Source organism: Coffea arabica, chromosome 2c (genome assembly GCF_036785885.1).
Source record: "Coffea arabica cultivar ET-39 chromosome 2c, Coffea Arabica ET-39 HiFi, whole genome shotgun sequence".
Taxonomy (NCBI): Eukaryota; Viridiplantae; Streptophyta; class Magnoliopsida; order Gentianales; family Rubiaceae; genus Coffea; species Coffea arabica.
In genome coordinates, this window is record NC_092312.1 from 55,490,665 (window position 1) to 55,497,414 (window position 6,750).

The window sequence follows — 6,750 nt, forward strand, 5'->3', positions numbered from 1 at the left end:
TGGTTTTATTTGGTTACTCGCTGAGCTTCTAGCTCACCCCAAAAATATTTTATTCCCCTCCACAGGGCTCAAGGCGAAGGCAGGACTTGTTGTGCTTATTCATGTGAATGGATGGATTATCTCGTGTATGGTTTGAATTTGGATTTCCTTTTGTGTAATAGTTATTATTAGGGATTGTAATGAATGTTTGGAATCGATCGGATGTATACATACGTTCCACGCTTGGAATTAGTTTCCGCTTCGTTTTGTTTATATGTAAATATTGGAGATTTACATTGTAATATTTGAGGTTTATTCTTGTAATATATTTGAGGATTGTAGTGAACGACTGAGTCCCGGCGAGAGCTGGGCAGGCGGCCCGCCGAACCCTGGGGTACGCCCTAGGGGGAGGTGGGGCCGTCACAGTTGGTATCAGAGTTTAGGATTGAGATCTCTGTAGTGTATCCTAGGCTTGAAGTTTAGGATACCGGACTGTGGGTTTGATTTGACTCTTGAGAGATTTGTGCGGGATGTCTTGACTTGATTGGTACAAGAGGGAATGTCGAGGACGACATTCTTTTAAGGAGGGGAGATTGTGACGCCCCGAAAAAATATGAGTTTGAGAACTCGGAAATTTTCTAATTTTCTAGGGTTTATTTTTTTAACGCCCGCCTTTTCTACATTTTCTTGATTAGAAAAAGTCCCCAGATAAAGTTTATGAGCAAAGATAGTTTTAAAATGATTTTTCTAGTATCGGTTAGTTTTTGAGAAATTAAGAGCGTATATTTGAACGTGGGACCTGCAAGTGCGGTAAATGTAATATATTTTTGATAACTTGTTGGAGTTTTGTGTTAAGTGATATTTTTCTATAAGGTGTTAAGAGATATTTATGGATTGGTGTGAGAGGGAACAAAGAGATAGAGATTCATTAATTAAGTGACAAGTGTCGCTTGGCCATTGGGTGGAATTTTTGACTTTTATGCCATGTCTTACCATTTGACTTAATAAACTAAAACTTTATCAAAATTTTGCTCCATTTCCAAGCTTCATGGCCGAACCTCTCTCAAGAAAGGAAGAAAGAAAAGCTTTCATCTTACTTCTTCATTTCTTGCTTCAATCAAACAATTTAACCGATTAAACTTGGATTTGCTCCATAAAAACCTTTCTCTTGGTAGTATTAAGGTGTGTAGTGAAGTGGTTTGAGAAGCAAAGGTGCTAAGTTGGGTCTTTTCTTGGGTTTGTAAGGTAAGTGACTAAGGAACCTTTCCTTTGATCTTGATAATGTTCAATTAGTGATTGGTGGTGGTTGAATAAGTGATTTTATGGTTGATTTCCTGATTTTGGTTGAAAATGATGAAATTTTATTATTTTTGGGGATTTTTCTGTTTTCATATGGATATGATTGTGTGGCTATATATGATGATTGGAAATGATGTTTAAGGACTCTATGAGGTGGAAAAAGTGATTAATTGCAATCAATTTCTGTTTTGGAAGAAATTTCAGAAAATCAGGGTTTTGTGATGAACATTCTGTCCGAATTTTTAGGTCCTAGATAGAGGCCGAATTGGCCTTTGCTTAAAACATGAAAGTTGTAGGGAATGACATTTTAAAGGTGCCTACAAAATTTCAGGTCAATCGGAGCAGTGTGGAATGAGAAAAGTCGAAATTACTATTGCTGTTCTGGTTTTACCCGAAATTGAGAAGTGCGTCTGTAATTGGTTGTTTTGGCTGGAATTGCTTCCGAATTAGTTGTTGAGGCCTTCTGATGAAATTTAGCCCTGTTTCTTAGCTTTCATCTGGTTTTGGAATTTCTGGATTTGGATTTGGAGAGCCTGAGTTATGATGTTTCCGCTAGAATGCATTTTGTGAATCTGTTTTTGTGATTCTGGTGTGGTATCTTGCATTTTTGTCCTGGTTACACTCGAAACTGGGTTGAGTGACCTTCTGCAATATTGTAAACCTATCTCTTAGCTTCGAAACGGTGTATCTTGCACCTTCATCCGACAATCGTAGTGCCTTTGGTGCCATTACCGCAAAATGACGTCAAAACCTGTTTTTTTGGTTTTGAGCTTAACTTTCATTTCCGGACTTCTTCCTAGCTTGACTTGTCTTTGTACTACTTGGAGCTTGCTGAATGACTATTGGATGAACCTGTTGTTGTGTGTGTACCTTTGGGACTGGCTGAGGAAATAATGAATCAATGATGGCTGGAAAAGTAAGCAAATTTAGGGGAAGTGCTGTCCGAACTTTTAAAGGGTTTGATTGCTTTGAGTTTGTGATCTAAGACTTGGATTTGAGCAAGGCAATGTTATATGATGGATGATTTCTGAGCCATGGAGGTGAGTGACCCTAAACTGTTTCCAAAGTTACTTTTGAAATGTTCCTTGCATTGTTTCTTTGGTTTGCATATCATGTGTGCGCGCATACGAGTTCTTGACATGGTTTGGCTTTAATGAGTTCTTGAGGAGTCTTGTGCTGGACACCAACGTCTCCACCACTTTCGTGAGTTTGTGATATGATCTGGAGCACCGATGCTGCTCCCCTTTAATGTTTATGGTTTCGTGATCTGTTTGAGCGTTGGGTGTTTAGTTTCAATGATTTCACTGGCTCACGAGAGCAAAAATACGTGCATTTGATACTTGAATCATGACATCATGACATCATCGAAATGAATTATTGTGAAAGATATTTGATTACTGGTTTTATTTGGTTACTCGCTGAGCTTCTAGCTCACCCCAAAAATATTTTATTCCCCTCCACAGGGCTCAAGGCGAAGGCAGGACTTGTTGTGCTTATTCATGTGAATGGATGGATTATCTCGTGTATGGTTTGAATTTGGATTTCCTTTTGTGTAATAGTTATTATTAGGGATTGTAATGAATGTTTGGAATCGATCGGATGTATACATACGTTCCACGCTTGGAATTAGTTTCCGCTTCGTTTTGTTTATATGTAAATATTGGAGATTTACATTGTAATATTTGAGGTTTATTCTTGTAATATATTTGAGGATTGTAGTGAACGACTGAGTCCCGGCGAGAGCTGGGCAGGCGGCCCGCCGAACCCTGGGGTACGCCCTAGGGGGAGGTGGGGCCGTCACAGTTGGTATCAGAGTTTAGGATTGAGATCTCTGTAGTGTATCCTAGGCTTGAAGTTTAGGATACCGGACTGTGGGTTTGATTTGACTCTTGAGAGATTTGTGCGGGATGTCTTGACTTGATTGGTACAAGAGGGAATGTCGAGGACGACATTCTTTTAAGGAGGGGAGATTGTGACGCCCCGAAAAAATATGAGTTTGAGAACTCGGAAATTTTCTAATTTTCTAGGGTTTATTTTTTTAACGCCCGCCTTTTCTACATTTTCTTGATTAGAAAAAGTCCCCAGATAAAGTTTATGAGCAAAGATAGTTTTAAAATGATTTTTCTAGTATCGGTTAGTTTTTGAGAAATTAAGAGCGTATATTTGAACGTGGGACCTGCAAGTGCGGTAAATGTAATATATTTTTGATAACTTGTTGGAGTTTTGTGTTAAGTGATATTTTTCTATAAGGTGTTAAGAGATATTTATGGATTGGTGTGAGAGGGAACAAAGAGATAGAGATTCATTAATTAAGTGACAAGTGTCGCTTGGCCATTGGGTGGAATTTTTGACTTTTATGCCATGTCTTACCATTTGACTTAATAAACTAAAACTTTATCAAAATTTTGCTCCATTTCCAAGCTTCATGGCCGAACCTCTCTCAAGAAAGGAAGAAAGAAAAGCTTTCATCTTACTTCTTCATTTCTTGCTTCAATCAAACAATTTAACCGATTAAACTTGGATTTGCTCCATAAAAACCTTTCTCTTGGTAGTATTAAGGTGTGTAGTGAAGTGGTTTGAGAAGCAAAGGTGCTAAGTTGGGTCTTTTCTTGGGTTTGTAAGGTAAGTGACTAAGGAACCTTTCCTTTGATCTTGATAATGTTCAATTAGTGATTGGTGGTGGTTGAATAAGTGATTTTATGGTTGATTTCCTGATTTTGGTTGAAAATGATGAAATTTTATTATTTTTGGGGATTTTTCTGTTTTCATATGGATATGATTGTGTGGCTATATATGATGATTGGAAATGATGTTTAAGGACTCTATGAGGTGGAAAAAGTGATTAATTGCAATCAATTTCTGTTTTGGAAGAAATTTCAGAAAATCAGGGTTTTGTGATGAACATTCTGTCCGAATTTTTAGGTCCTAGATAGAGGCCGAATTGGCCTTTGCTTAAAACATGAAAGTTGTAGGGAATGACATTTTAAAGGTGCCTACAAAATTTCAGGTCAATCGGAGCAGTGTGGAATGAGAAAAGTCGAAATTACTATTGCTGTTCTGGTTTTACCCGAAATTGAGAAGTGCGTCTGTAATTGGTTGTTTTGGCTGGAATTGCTTCCGAATTAGTTGTTGAGGCCTTCTGATGAAATTTAGCCCTGTTTCTTAGCTTTCATCTGGTTTTGGAATTTCTGGATTTGGATTTGAAGAGCCTGAGTTATGATGTTTCCGCTAGAATGCATTTTGTGAATCTGTTTTTGTGATTCTGGTGTGGTATCTTGCATTTTTGACCTGGTTACACTCGAAACTGGGTTGAGTGACCTTCTGCAATATTGTAAACCTATCTCTTAGCTTCGAAACGGTGTATCTTGTACCTTCATCCGACAATCGTAGTGCCTTTGGTGCCATTACCGCAAAATGACGTCAAAACCTGTTTTTTTGGTTTTGAGCTTAACTTTCATTTCCGGACTTCTTCCTAGCTTGACTTGTCTTTGTACTACTTGGAGCTTGCTGAATGACTATTGGATGAACCTGTTGTTGTGTGTGTACCTTTGGGACTGGCTGAGGAAATAATGAATCAATGATGGCTGGAAAAGTAAGCAAATTTAGGGGAAGTGCTGTCCGAACTTTTAAAGGGTTTGATTGCTTTGAGTTTGTGATCTAAGACTTGGATTTGAGCAAGGCAATGTTATATGATGGATGATTTCTGAGCCATGGAGGTGAGTGACCCTAAACTGTTTCCAAAGTTACTTTTGAAATGTTCCTTGCATTGTTTCTTTGGTTTGCATATCATGTGTGCGCGCATACGAGTTCTTGACATGGTTTGGCTTTAATGAGTTCTTGAGGAGTCTTGTGCTGGACACCAACGTCTCCACCACTTTCGTGAGTTTGTGATATGATCTGGAGCACCGATGCTGCTCCCCTTTAATGTTTATGGTTTCGTGATCTGTTTGAGCGTTGGGTGTTTAGTTTCAATGATTTCACTGACTCACGAGAGCAAAAATACGTGCATTTGATACTTGAATCATGACATCATGACATCATCGAAATGAATTATTGTGAAAGATATTTGATTACTGGTTTTATTTGGTTACTCGCTGAGCTTCTAGCTCACCCCAAAAATATTTTATTCCCCTCCACAGGGCTCAAGGCGAAGGCAGGACTTGTTGTGCTTATTCATGTGAATGGATGGATTATCTCGTGTATGGTTTGAATTTGGATTTCCTTTTGTGTAATAGTTATTATTAGGGATTGTAATGAATGTTTGGAATCGATCGGATGTATACATACGTTCCACGCTTGGAATTAGTTTCCGCTTCGTTTTGTTTATATGTAAATATTGGAGATTTACATTGTAATATTTGAGGTTTATTCTTGTAATATATTTGAGGATTGTAGTGAACGACTGAGTCCCGGCGAGAGTTGGGCAGGCGGCCCGCCGAACCCTGGGGTACGCCCTAGGGGGAGGTGGGGCCGTCACAGGTTCCATCTTAAACGATTCATATTTAGTAACTAAGATGGATTTCTTTTGTTCTCTAACATTCTCACTACCTTCATGAATTTCTTTCAATTTGTCCCAAATTTCTTTTGTTGACTTGCAACCCTTGACTTTAATAGATTCATTTGAGTCTAAATCACTATATAACACATTCATAACTTTTGCATTTAAAGTGAGATGTGTTCTATTCTTAGCAGTCAGTTCATTCCTTATTTTTTGTTTAGATCTATGAATATTTTCATTTATAACAGAGCCATTATATGGACCTTCACTAACAATAAATCACAACTCAATATCAACTGATTGTAAAAAGATAATCATTCTTTTTTTTCAACTCACATAATTTGACCCATTAAACATAGGAGGTCTAATCACAGATTGTCCTTCAAAAAATATGGCATTGTTGGTTGTCATCATTACTCATAAGCCGCTTGAGCTGAGCTTAATCTCTAAGAGACTAAACTCTGATACCAATTATAAAGATAAAAAACAACCTAAGAAGGGGGTGAATTAGGTTGATTAAAAAGTTAATCAAATTATGAGCACTTGTTTGGCTAAATGTGAAATTTGCCCTCTTTTCTAAGTGATCACACAATGAATCAATCAATGAATGAACAATATCACTTGAGAGAAGTAGAAGAGATAAACAATTTAAGAATCAGAACATAACAATAAGTAAGTGAGAAGAAAGGAATTACAAACCAATTGACTATCAAGCTCCTTTTGAATTTGAAGATCAATTCAAACAAGTTTCTTCAAATTGATGAAATATAACCAATTTTTATGTACAAAAGAAGGATCACTTCTTCTTTGCCCCAACCAACAATTGATTACGAACCCCAACCATTTGCTGGCTAGTGGTGTGGAGATGGCAAGGAAAAATCTACTTCAAATTTGGGCAAAAATTCACAAGGGCCTTAGGGTGGAAAAGAAAATAGAGCCTGATTGTTATCTATAACATTCAAGGGCAGAAGACA